The sequence below is a fragment of the Rhinolophus ferrumequinum genome, chromosome 3, assembly GCF_004115265.2.
Source record: "Rhinolophus ferrumequinum isolate MPI-CBG mRhiFer1 chromosome 3, mRhiFer1_v1.p, whole genome shotgun sequence".
NCBI classification, from domain to species: domain Eukaryota; kingdom Metazoa; phylum Chordata; class Mammalia; order Chiroptera; family Rhinolophidae; genus Rhinolophus; species Rhinolophus ferrumequinum.
The window spans coordinates 60,636,480-60,650,468 of record NC_046286.1 but is presented as its reverse complement, the minus strand read 5'-3'; the positions used below and the strand labels follow the sequence as shown (position 1 = coordinate 60,650,468).

At 44.2% G+C, this 13,989-nt stretch overlaps 1 protein-coding gene across 2 annotated transcripts in view; it reads right to left on the bottom strand.

Annotated features, from left to right (window-relative positions):
• Positions 1-472: 472 nt before the first annotated feature.
• The window catches only part of SOBP (sine oculis binding protein homolog), a 163,432-nt gene continuing 149,915 nt past the window's right edge, over positions 473-13,989 (bottom strand). Inside the window, exon 7 of one of the 2 annotated variants that reach the window (XM_033101653.1) lies at positions 473-3,558. The gene's annotated coding sequence lies outside the window, so the exon portion shown is untranslated. The remainder of the gene's footprint in view (positions 3,559-13,989) is intronic. The other variant, XM_033101661.1, reaches the window with a different exon arrangement.

Sequence of the window (13,989 nt, the reverse complement as noted above, 5' to 3'; positions counted from 1 at the left end):
TCTGGCTGCATTTAAAATGAGGGACACTTGGGGTGGCCGGTTAGCTCAGTTGGTTAGAGCATGCTGCTAATATTGCCAAGGTTGCCGGTTCAATACCCGTATGGTCCACTGTGAGCTGCACCCTCCTTAAAAATAAGTAAATAAATAAATAATACATAAAATAAAATGAGGGATACTTTAGAACAAAACTGAGTAACTGCCACAAACTTACAGGAAGTAAAAAAATAACTCTTCATGAAGATGTCAACAGTTTTTGTCCAGATTGGATGTACGGCCTCTGGCGCCAAACCTGGGTTTGAATCCCATTCTTCAATTCACTGGCTATGTGAGCTTGAGAAATGACTAAACGTGCTGAGCTGGTTCTTCGTATGTAATAAAGAGAAAATAATAGGACCTTCTTCATAGGGTCCCTGGGAAGATGAAATGATGCTACTAACATACGCTCAATACATGCTAGTAATTGTTTGCATTGTTATTTCTAGTTCTCTTTATATACAGTTTTGTAGCCTCAGAGGATTGTGTATTCAGGGAACACTAAGATTAAGAGAAGGAAGAAAAGGAGGAAAAGGTATACTGATGTCTAATGAGATGCCATGGAATCTTTTTATGTTGGAACAAAGGTGCCTTTTGTTTCCACAAGGGTCAAAATGTTTGCTCGACAATCTTGGACTACAGACAAAAACAAAATCAATATCCTGGATGATTGTCTCTATGGCCAAGTCCAGATGAACAAAGCTATCGGAAACTCTGCCCCAGACAGCCACAGCTGGGTGTCCTAGGCCCTGGCCCATCTTCAGCTGGGCCTGGGGTGTTCTGATGGTGGTGGTGTCGTAAACACAGCCCACATCAGGAAACTTCCAGATCCACTCAGGTTCCATGACAGAAAGAAACCAGCTTTTCAGAATCCAATCCTAGGATGGTTACTGAGAGGAAACTGCTGAGAATGCCTCAGTTTTACATGAATATTTGTGTTTTGACGAGCTAAACCAAGTCAGTGTGGGCCTCTGGACAGATCAATTTACCTTCCTGGGCTTCAGTTTTTTCATATGTAGAACAAGAGGACTGGATGAGGTCTACGTTGACTAGAGCTAGGTGCTAATGTACTTTCCACCTTAGAAACCTTCTGATGTTCATTCAGGTACCAAGGAAAAACCAGACTGACCCACCCCATTCCCATAAAGCTAAACCGAAGCACCTCCCAGCTCACATGGTGAGATGGTGTGCACTGATGGGAGTGGAACGGCGGGGGAGCTTTGCATCCTGGCTGTAGCTTCTTGAGCCTTGGACCTGAAGACTTGGAGCCCATGAAGATCAGGACTTGAGAGCACGTGGGAAGGCACACCACAGTCCACAGGCCCAGGAACTCACGCCACATGCACTGTGTGTGGGCAGCAGGGGACCCTCCAACAGACCAGTGGACTCTTGTCTGCAGAGAAGTGTGACTCACAGCAGGTGGGGAAGGGCCATCATCACCCCTATATCTCAACAGCTTTGAAAACTTACTCGATTTATTTTTTAAAAAATTTTCCCTGGGGGAAAGAAATGAACACCTTCAGTGACAAGGAAAATAACAACAATAGTCATAATAATGACAAAAGCAAAATAAGCACATGTAAGTGCATTTTTTTTTTCTTAGAGATTTATTTTTGTTTGATGAATCTGACACCGGTCAGGGAGAGAGGAGAATGTTGGGAGACCCGCAGGGAAATGAGCACCCAGGGGAGGGACTGCTGCTTCCCGCATGGATGGGGTTGGTGTTGGGGTTGGTTTGTTTGTTTAATTTGTTGCTGGAAGTTTTCCTTTTGTTCACTTTTATAAATCTCTCCCCGGGCTTGCGAGCTTTCCCTCCCTCCCACCTCCCTTCCCCCCCACCCCCAATTTCATTTTTAAAAAGCGAGCTCGCTTGCTCGCCAGGTGTGTCCCCCAAGCTCTCACAGCTCTAATAAATAAGGAGCACCTGTAAAACAGTAGCTTGACTTGTTAAGTGACTGTACAAAGGAGAATATAGAAATACAGTATGTACACCTCATCCACGGGCCCATGGTGCTTCAAGGCCAGCGTGACACTGACCTGGTCTCGCCCACCCGCCCCCACCCCTCCTGCTGCTGGCTTGGCAGCCTTGTAGGGGGGGGCACCTGGACCCCTCCAGAGGGAACAATTGCTTTATTTGAGTTAGTAAACAGATACACTGAATCACAAGGTGATTTGATTTTTTTTTTTTTTTTAGTTTTCTTCTTTTTTTGGATTTTTTTCTTATTTTTTCTTTTTTTTTTCTTTTTCTTTTTTTTTTCTTTTTTCTGTACTCATCAGAATGGGATACTCCACAACTGTCTCACCAACTCAGTGCCAGTACACATGCTCTAGAGGACTTCTGGACTCGCAGCTACAACTGTACAAGTGCACACAAGAAAATCTACCCTGTTATCCTCCACCCACTGATTGAGGATCGAATTGCACATTTCTCTTCACCATGACAGGAGAAAGCAAACAGTGAAACAGAATCATGGGTGATCTTTCTCACTTTCCCTCTTGTTTTCATTGGTTTGTCCATACCATTCTAATTATCATGAAAGGGCTCTGCGTATAGAGAGATTGCTTCACTGACTTCCTGGATCACCGAAAACCATCAGGGTTGAAATTTCATCCAAGTCTTTCGTGACGCCCAGCAAATATTCCCCCTCGGATTATTTTACACCTTGAGGGCATTTTGGTCTTCAGTTCAACACTCTTGCTCTGTTCCCAAATGGGGCGCTATTTAGGGGAATTTAAAGAGAAAGCTGAGAAGAATAAACATTTACCGAGTTCTCTTGGCATTCGGTCTCTGAAAAACCACAGTATAAACTATTCATGCTGCTTCTTACATCTGTCAAATCGAAAATTAAAAGCCATAAAAGTGTAACACTGAAAATATGGCATTAAAAAGGATAAAGGTGGCCTTTGTAAAAATAACAAGAAAAGTATATCAGCCAATAAAATATTCTAACTCTTCATTTAAAAGTGCATCCTGGGCAGGACAGAGATGAATCTGAAGCGTTGGGACTCCAGTGCGATCCCTCTCCGCCGTCAAAATGTGAACAGTATAGGTCCAAAACCGTACAATGCAAATCACAATTCTTAGTGTAGCAGCAAAACCACAGCAGTTTTTAAAAAGATTAAAAAAAGGTTTTTGTTTTCAAATCCATATCATCTTCCAGCCTCACCCTCTGAGCCTTGAAGATAGAGCGGGGAGAATACCTACATTGGTCCTTGTGGCTTGTTGGTGTTTCATTTGTTTAAAACCAAGGGCGAAATCCCTAAGTTCCTCTGGGGAGAAGCAGAGATGGGGGCAGCAGGAAGGCTGGGCCTGCTGGCTGGGTCCAAGATGTGCTGGCTTCTCTGGGCTAGAGGCCACCAAGGGAGGGCTGCTTCCTCTGAGATGCTTAATGACAGGAAGTGGCTTTATTTGCTTGAGTTTTAGCCAGAGAGGGTGGTGAGCGGACCAGCTGGTGTCATTGGATGGCGTGACATGGTTTGCTCTGCGCCCTCTCTCCATGCAAGGTACCCTGTGAGTGAGTGTTCCTGGAAAAGAGGAGAAAACGCCTGTCAGAATCCACTGGACCAAACCACGCCCTCCCCGCAAGCTGGGGAGAACCCAGGCATGAGTCAGAGCAGCACTCTCTCCAGTCAGGTCAGGCTTAAGACAAGTCCCCAGAACTAAGGCAGCACAGCGTGATTTCGATGTGACTTTCATTCACGGTTCTGCTCCGGGTCAGCCCTGCCAGCTTTGTGTGAAGAAATGAAACTTGAGTTGCTTTTTGGAATACCTCAAGGAGCAGGGTGCACCACGCCCTCACCCGAAGACCACAACTACATCCTTTGCAACCCGGCAACTTTCACCCTCCATGTTACTGCAAGAACTGGCAGGAGGTCTTCTGAGTGGCCAACGTCACCCAGGGCTGGGCAAGGTCCCAGAGGACCCTGGAGCTCCAGAACTCAGCCCCGTACTCTATGCAACCGCCCTGGTGTTTGCTGCAAAGGAGGAAAGCCAAGAGATTCACTTCTCAGCACGTGAAACATTACTATGGACATACAGACTTATCTTCACAGGTTTCCTACGGAGGCAACTGACCTGGAAGAAATGCTCCTCTGCGGGTCTTGCCTGACAAAGGTGAGCCATTCACATTTCTTCATACCCAAACCAAACAGTAGCTCGGGACTGGAAGACAATAAACCATCCAGGTCTTGAAATCCTGGGCAGAGGGTCTGAACAGCATTGTTCACCAGGAAAGACAGTTTCTGGGGAATGCCCACCCCAACTTCCACCACAGACATTAGGCTCTGTCTCACCGTCCCTACTGGCTTATTTCATTTGCTACCAGTCCCTTGGTTTGAAATACAACTTCCTGAGGACACGCAGAGTCACCCCTAATAAGCAGCTACTCAGAAGTCTGTCAACCAAACGGTAAAGTTCCTGAGGCCGGGAATGTATCTATTTTGCTTACGTCTCTACACCCAGCCCCTAGTTCAGCTGCACACACATGTCAAACAAACGAGGTCAACCATGCCTCATCCACCATGCCCCAAAACAGCACCTGTTTTTCCTGCCCATAAATGGGGATGTCAGAAATGTGCATGGGTAAAATTTGGCTAACAGGAGGTGGTGATCGAGGACTTGTAAACATCTTTACAACTGCTGAGATTTTTCCTAGAACAATGAACAAATAATTTCAGCGAGGTGGTAGAATTTAGAATTTGAAGGTACCCCAGAGATAACATACTACAATTTCCTCATTTTATAGATGAAGAGATGGAGGCCACAAAGAGACTTGGAAACTTTCTCAGGGTGTGTGTAGAATGAATGTAGCACAAGTGTGAGGGGGTCCAATGCCCATTGGGAGGACTAAGTACAAGCTTGTGCTTTGAACCCCGCTATCCAAATCCTGGTGTTAATGGTAATGATAATAATGATCAGCCAAAAACAAGGTTTGAAAATCTGAATGTGCATGACAGGAAATGCCTGAGTTCCCCAAATCACATTAAATCACCAGATCAGTGTGCATTTAATATGTATATTAAATAACCAAAGTGAAAATGCAAAACACCACAAATATGCAATGGGGGTGGAATTACAAGGCCATGGAAACCCTTTTATTTTGCATGGTCAGATTTGGAAAAGTGGATGTTTATCTCTGAATAAAGAGTTCACTTTGATTTCTCTTTCTTTTCTTTCTCTTTCTTTTTTCTTTCTTCCTTTCTTTCCTTCCTTCCTTCCTTACTCTCTCCCTCCCCCCCCTTTTTTTCCCAAGAATGAGAAAACGGCAAGAAGGGATACAAAAAGAAAAACACCAAGCGCCAACATCAAATGAGAGGCCACAAAGGGTTGGGAAGGAGCCTCAGAAGTGACAAATGGATCCAAATACACAAGTGGAGCTACTTCTGGGAATGATTCTTTTTCATTTAGGAAGCACAGTCTGGAACTTGCTGTGGAAGAAAGGGAAACCGTCCTCACCTCTGGGCTGGGGACCAAGAGTGACCAAATCTTGTAGTCAGAGAGAGCATCTGAATCCTTTCTTTAAAAAGGAAAGGGGAAAAAATAAAAGGTGTTTACCACTTTCTTCCAGTGACTGGGAAACCCCACCATTTTGAATTACTTAAGAATGCTGCAACTGCTTTTTCAAGGCTATAGTTGTTTTTTTCCCTTTAATGTAATCATGTCGCCCCCAAAAGAGGACTCCTTCTCAAATAAGTTTCTTTATATTCAAATCACCTCTGGACCAGGGCCAAACGTGCACTGCATTGGCCTACTTGGAGAAAATTTCAAGGCTTTCATAAGGGACTGGGAAAACAGGATTATAATGAGAGCCATTCTGGAACCCTAACTACAGCATTTGCCATCCCCAACACTGTAATAATCATTATTATTCTCTGGTATCTATTATTGTCTGGTAAATAATATGTGTTTTCCCCAAAGTTCTAAAGGGTGCAGCTGCAGCACACTCTATTTTTTTGCAGCCCCACTCCTGCTGCTCTGAAAGCCTCCTCACACCGAGCTTATTTTAAGAGAATGGCAAAGTAGACAGTTTGTGCCGTTTCCTTCCCTCTCACCACATACTTGCCGTGTCTGGGACCCCCACAAAGGCCAGATGGTGGCAGTACAAGTCCCTTCCTGCGGATAACATTTGAGGAAGGGCTGCTACTGAAGTCATCCTCATTTGTTCTTCTGGCTCTGGCGGGTTCAGGGCAGCCGCCTTGTTGGTGACACAGGAATAGACTCTGGAATCAATGAAAATGAAGAACCAAGCTTGGGCTTCACCTTCCTGATAGTTATTGGTATGCAAGGTGTGAAACTCAAGACTGGGGAGGAAGCCAGCTTGGAGTTTCAGGAAGTGATCATGGCAAGAAGTTCTAGAGCCTGAACCGGTTCCTACTTTGCTCTCGCCAAGCAGAGGGATCTTATGGAAAAATCTGTTCTCTAAATTTCTTGATCTGAGCAAAAGAGACATTACTACAATAAGTGAGATGGAGATGCAAGTTACAGTCTGGCATGACCCCTACCTAGCGGCGTGACCTGGAACCTATTCCTTAACCTCCCCAACCCTGTGAAATGGGGGCCTGGGTGAGATTTTCTATTTTATCTTTCATCTCTCCTATTCTGTGATGGAACCAAAGGATGTTTGAACCAAAGCCACTATCAAGTATGGAGGATTATAAGCTTGAGTGGCTGGATATTAATCTGTTATCAGTGTGTAAGGAAGACTATTAATTTCTGGACCCCGAAGTCCAAAGTTTCAGAAAGATCTCCTCACTATTATCCCCAGCTCGCCCTCACCCCCCAACACACTCACCTCTGCTGGAGATTTTTGGGGTATCTCTTAATGCAGGGGGTTCTGGGGAAGGGCTGCATTTGTGCCTAACATTTGGGTTTTCCTCTATATCGGGGGTTTGTCTGAAGGCAGGACAACTCAGAGCCCTGTTACATGGAACAGCACTCGCACACGGCCCATCCTGTGTACCATGTATGTACTGTGTATGAAGACCAGCTCCACTAGTCATGGTCTCCAGCAGGCACGTGAGGCCAGATGCCCTCAGAATTCCAGGCCCACCTGCCCCTTTGGGTCAAAGGAATGAGGCGTCTTCCTCATGGAATCATAAGGTCTGTCACATCAAGGGCGTTTGACAGACGCTCTGTCCACCTGACACTTGTCCTTATCAGCAGGAAAGCACTGCTAAGAATGTGGTTGAGTTACTCGTCCTCCTGTATCACACCCGAATTTTCAGAGAATTACAGAGAACAAAATTGTGCCTGAGTACTAATAAATTACTTCCATGTTGATAACTGTCAAAATATGACCCTTCTCACCTTTTCTTCTTTGGCCCAATAATTATGCTGGTTGCATTTAAAAGGAGATTTCACAATTTCCAGGCAACCACACCCAAAAGTAAATGTGTGTCCTGAATAAAATGTCTGTCTTAGTCTATGTCCCAACCTTTCCATGCCAGTCCCTCCAGGGCGCCAGAGTCCACCTGTCTCAGGAAACCTGCCTAGATCAATCTAATCCATTTTCCAGATTTTTACTCTTCTTTCCTTCCTCAAATACCTTTGTAATTAGCATACCCAAAATCTGGTAGTAGGTTTGTTTTGTCTTACCTGTTTAGAAAGCAAGCTCCCTGTGTCTGTCATATTTATTCCCAGGAGTCTAAAACCCTTGTGGCATCAACTCTATGATGTGCAAGAAACGCCTGTTGCCAAGCCGGGCTTGCCTTTGTCCAAATACCCAGGCCCTACCAGTGACGCCACTCACTCAGGCTCATCGGCCCGTCACTTATCACGGTTAAATACAGCCATTAAGTGCTGGCTTCAGCCACGCTGTTTATCTGGGACAATAACGAGTCCCTGAGGACTGGACTGCTCTCAGGTAGCCGCAGCTATTCTGGGACATTCACAAGGGGAGAGCCCCGCGGTCAGTGAACAGAACCACCTGCACCAGCTGATAAACCTGGATGTGATGCCAGATAGTGGTCTCCGCACCAAACCCATCCCAGAAAGAGCCATGGCTTCGCAAGGTTATGCCAAAAAAAACATTCTCTCTTCTTGTCCACTGTTGCTTCATGCAGAGTTTTGAAGTGGCTTTTACCAAGATGGAGAACATTCTAATTTATGAAGTAGATGGCATCTCTTTTCTTATAGTTCACTAATTGATGAAAGTCTTTAAAAAACATCCTTTCTCCTTCCAGTGTGATTGTTATGGAAAATAACCCATGGTGAGAAGGGTTTGGGGGCCAAAGTTCAACTTCAACTTAAGCTCAGTGCGGGGCTCTGGCCTGAATCACAACTTCATCACCACTGTGCTGTTTATATCATGGCTTTGACAAGCTAAGGCTCATGCATATTTAAAAGAAAAAAAAAATAAGCCTTGATTTTTTTTCTTATAATTTTCTTCTTTAGCAGTATCTCTTATTTTACTCTTTAATCAATAAAAATCAGAACCATACAAGACCCCCTACTGGGATAACTCCATCTTTAATTCTTTGTTTTGCAAATTAAAATTTTGGTTTTTTTTACTTAGCTGGTTAAATGGGCAGAGGTCTGTTTATTCTTACAAGGAGGTCTGTTATTTCTTGCTGACCTTTAAAAGTTTCTAGTGAACAAAAGACCCTGAACCAAGGCAGGGAACCCCCTCTTGTGCACTCACAAAGTATCTTCACCCTGAACAATGGTTCGATCTTCTTTACCTCAAATCCCTTCTGGAATCTGGGAGTTTATGCAAACCAAAAGACCCTGTCTCTGGCCCTTTTCTAAAAGCATGGAAGGATTTATGATTCACAGTGTACATTTTACAAATGCATTGGAGCAGGTGGCTATATCCATTCACAAGAGAAAAATAAAGAAGAATTATATGACATAGCTAATGTTCTGCATGAAATGCTGAAGAAGAGCCTGGAGTCCTATGCCCCTGGCTTTCAGAACTAAGCACTTCCTATAATCGTTTGGGAATGCTGCAGTATTTTCAAAGCAAGGCGTCAAATTGTATTGAGCACCTACTTTATATCTAATACTGCGCTAGGCACTTTTGTATACTTATTTCACTTGAAAACAAGTATATCTTACATACTTATTTCACTTAGACATTTATTTTATTGAAACAACAGTGTTACTGAAGTATTCATTATTGTCCCCATTTTACAGATGAGCAAAACTTTACCAGGAAGGTTAAGGAACTTGCTCAAGGTCACTGCTAGAAAGGAGCAAAGCTAGTCCTATGACCCTCTCCACGGGATGCTGCTCCCAATTCAGGTTTCATCTCTCCCCTTCCTTTCCCTGACAAGCGGGGTCACAACGTCAGAGCCATAAGAGGCCTCAGAGATACACAGAGTCTAGCTTCCTTGCTTTGCAAACAAGAACTCTGAGAAGTTATTTGATAAGAAAAAAATAATTGTGTTTTCTTCATTCAAGTCCCATCAATACACAAACGAGCTGATGCTGGTTCGTGTGCCTTCCCAAAATTCTGCTGTGGACAAAAAAGTAGATGTTTATTGTGTTAAGACGGAGTTTGTTATTTCCCTCTATATGTTATCTGAACACAGGCATTCTAAGTTTTGTAAAAAAGAACCCAGAGAAAAAAAGAAGCTTTATATGGCAAGTAGCTATGGTCTATGAGTCAATAATAGATTTGAAGATTTTAGGTGAGGTCTGGAAAAGTGGTCTTTCTGACACTTTAATTCTTTACAACCAGCCCATTAGGAGGAGGCTGGCGCAGACTTCATGTTCATGAAAACTTCACTATAAAAAATAAGAGCAAGCATACTGATTCCCCATGCTACCCCCAGCCCCAAACAGCCAAGGAGATAAAGAGTGTGGTTAATAATTGCTTCTCTGGGGGCGGCCGGATGGCTCAGTTGGTTAGAGCGTGAACTCTTAATAACAGGGTAGCCAGTTCAATTCCCACATGGGCCAGTGAGCTGCGCCTTCCACAACTAGATTGAAGACAACGAGCTGCAGCTGAGCTTCCAGAGGGGTGGCCTGATGGCTCAGTTGGTTAGAGCACAAGCTCTCAACAACAAGGTTGCCGGTTCAATTCCCGCATGGGATGGTGGGCTGCGCCCCCTGCAACTAAAGATTAAAAACGGCAACTGGACTTGGAGCTGAGCTGTGCCCTCCACAACTAGATTGAAGGACAATGACTTGGAGCTGATGGGCCCTGGAGAAACACACTGTTCCCCAACATTCCCCGATTAAAAAAAAAAGAAAAATTGTTTTAAAAATTGCTTTTCTGCAATCCTTCAACCCCTCAACCCCAGATGTTCAGGTACAACCTATTTTCTCTCTGAAATCAGCCGCCTGAGGAAGCAATGCGTGGGTGGTAAAAATCTGACTCTGGTGCTTGGCACAGGGTGTGTAACTCAAGCAGCTTTGGTTGTATCCCGTGTCTCACTGAGAGGAAAGGCAGATGAGGATTCAGGTTCTAATCCTGGCTGCGCCATTCTATGACCTTGACCGTTCGCTCTGCTTGTCCCAGTATCTACTTGTAAAAATGGAACCAGACATCTGGTGAGAATTTCTGGAATGGTTTTCCTAACCTCCAAAGTTGACCCCATGGAAATGTTTTATTATTTTCCACTACATATCCGAGGGAACAAGTTCTGGGCTACAGGAGTCACCATGACAATTCTTATAATAAGCACCTACTACGTGCCAGGTACCTCTTGGGCACTTAAAATTATTTACATTGGAGAGTGATAACTCTATGAAGTAAGGGCTGTCATCTTTGTTTGTGTATAAGATGTGGTTGTGCATGGACATGCTGAAGCCAGGCTGCCAGTCACTTCCCAGCACTGCCATTTACTAGCCAATGACACTGGGTAGGAGACAGCTTCTCTGTGCCTCAGTTTCTCATTTGTAAAATGGGTTTAATAATGGTATCCCCATAGGGGTTACCATTTGGAGTACTGCCTACATATAGAAAGTGCTCCAAAAATATTAGCTGTTATAATTATTAATGAGAAAAATGCAGGCACAAAGAAGTTATAAAACTTGTCCAAACTCTCAGCTGGTAAGAGACACAGCTAGATTTCAAATCTCACTCCAGGCCTGTGTTCTCCTCTCAGGCATGGCAGCCTTTGTAAGGGGACAGTAACTGCCATTTCTAAGGCACCTGTGATATGCCACACTCTACCTGTTTTCTTACCTAACCCTCACAACACTGTTGTTAGTATTACTCATCACCTAGAGACTAAAGTTCGGAGAGGTTGAACCACTTCCTCCCTCACGCAGAAAGCACCTCTGCTGGGATTTGAACTCAGGCTAGCCCAACTCGGAAGCAGATGTTCTTATCCTCAAAACCACACTGCTGCCTTCCTTCACTACTGGGAGTCCACTGTTGCGACATGTGAACGCTTCGTTAGATCCACAGCCTGGGAAGTCACGAAAGATAAAGGGACATCTCCAAAAGTTGCCAAACTCCCTTAACAGTACCTGCAGGCCTGGGGAGAATCTGATTCAGATTCTGCGAAAATCCCTGAAGGTGTCTGAAGTAGAGCCAGGCAGACTAGCCTTATGGCTGCTCTTCAGTCCAAAGGCAGTGCGTTGGGCGTCACTGTGGCGGCCACTGTCCCGTCTCCATGTTCATCACCAGGGAAGTCCTTCAGGTGACTAGGAGAGCTGCTGCTGGCCTCTGTGCGCCACACCACAACCTACACCTCGTCCTCCCTGCTGGCCTAAGGCTCAGACAGCTGGTCGGTAGTAAAGGGCGGAGCCCGTTGCCGTGGCAACTGGGGCCCAGCCAGCATCCCCCTTGACTGGACCTTGGAATGTTCTGTGGGTTGTGAGGTTTCCTTTCACCATGTGCTTTGAAGCCTCCTTCGGCCTACTCTGGGCACAGAGAAGGGGGTTCTTCCCCCCACTGCCCTGCCCCAGTGGCTTTACATACTTCAAACATAGATGGAGCAGCCTCTGCCCGTCACACTAACAATAACATTCTGCAATGTTTAGAATCGACCGCTGGTAATTAGCCTGTCATCAGAATGCAACAATCAGCTTTAGCAATGCCAGTCTTTCTCTTGCTTCCTTTCATTCTATGAACAGCTGCTAAAGTCATTTTCCTCAAACACAGATTTCATCCTGTGACTCGAGGATGTGGTGATGCTGCCTAAAGCAGAATACAAAGCCCAAAACCTCCCGCTCCTCTCCCCATGCCATGCAAGTCCTTTGCTCCAGCCACGTGAAGGGGACAGTCATCCCTAATGTGACTCGCTCTTCTCAGCAGCCACAGCTTTTGACAGCCTGTCGCATCCCTTATTCCTCCATTCCTGCCTGCCATCCATGTCACTCCCCAGTTTTAGAACCTAACCCCGCATCACCTGCTTTATGGAACTTTCTCAGGGTGACTCCATTAGCTATTCTTCTCCTGGGATTCCTCTCATACATTTGATCAACAAATACTGGCGTGCCCACTCTGCCAGCCCCGGAGCTACGTACCAGGTTACAACGAGTGCACTGCCCCCAGCCCCTGCCCTCGCTGGAGCCTGCTGTCCACAGTGTCATATCAGTTTGCAGGCAGGTTCTGCGTGTTGTTGGTAATCGTGACCTTGGTTATTCCTTGTCTCTCTCCGCAGGTTGTTAGGTCCTCAAAACAAGTTAAGAACTTTTGCCACGCCTCTTCCCAAGGTTTTTCTTTGCGGGCCCACCCTCCCTCCCTTCCTTTCTTCCTTTCTGATATCTCTTAAAGACAATGGCCCTGCGTGAAGTCAGTGTAGATATCATTGGTTAAAAATGGGTATGTTTTATCCTCTGGGGAAATAAATAGAGACTATCTCTGAACCATAAATAAGTGATAGGGACTGCCTTCCCATGTTTGGATATGATTAGGAGTTTATTAAGTTTGTGGATTGTAATATATGAATTAAGTATAATTAAGAACTCTAAATATAGAACTTTTAAAAGAAGTCATTATTCCTGTACTTAGGCCACACACACACACACACACACACACACACACACACACACACCACAGATGAGACAGAGAACAGGTTGATTGAATGATCAGAAAGTCAGGGGTGCTGTTAAAATCACAACTAGAACCCCAACTGGTGTCTCCTCATCTTCATTTGCAAAGTCATAATGTTTTTCCGCTAAATTTTTTTCATAGGTTTTCACTTAATATTTGGGATTTGTGTTACTCAAACCTTGGTGAATATGGAAATAGACATTAAGTCCCGTGTTTATGATGCCATCCTACTAAATAAGAGGAATAGAGGGACCAGGATGTATTTTCGGTTTGGCAAATTGCGGAACTATTTTTTTCAAACATTTGGGGTTTGGCTAAAACCAAAACTTATTTCGCCAAGCACTTTGGCCTTAATTTTTAAACCCATGTGTATTTTAAAAGAAACTCAATCTATATGTTTCTGACTCATTTACACTTAACTCATGAAAATGCTGTTTGGTAAGAACTATTAGATGTCCAAGCAAGTTTCTAAGCCTTTTTAGGCCATCTTTCCCCCTGTTCTTACCAGAAAGTGGTATTTTGCCAACCATTAAAGAGTGTGAGCCTCAGAGGCCAGTGGTCAGTTTGAAATTTATAACCTCTGAAAGCTTAAATAGATTCTGAGTGTGGAAAAAGTTTTCTTTTCCCCCTTCTCCTTTTTTTTCATATTAAGTGTATACATAGGTTACCTATGATAAAGACAGGATCCTATGTCTTAGTTTCCAAGATGCCTGAGGCAAATAGTAAAGAATTCAACCTACCCCCAATAAACTGTCCCTAACTCATTTCTGAGGAATAATATGATGCTTTCAGTTCACATGGACACCAATTCAGATCCAACACTCTAATGGATAGCTTTACTAATTAGTCTTAGGGTAAGAAAAAGAAGTGGAACTCAGTACAATTCAAGTTGAATGTTTTACCTTTGGAGGACTAGGGAAATTTTTTTTTTTTTAAATCACAGACAACCAGCTCTGTTTAACGACTTTTCATACATTTAAAAAATAAGCTGAATCTACTAAACACA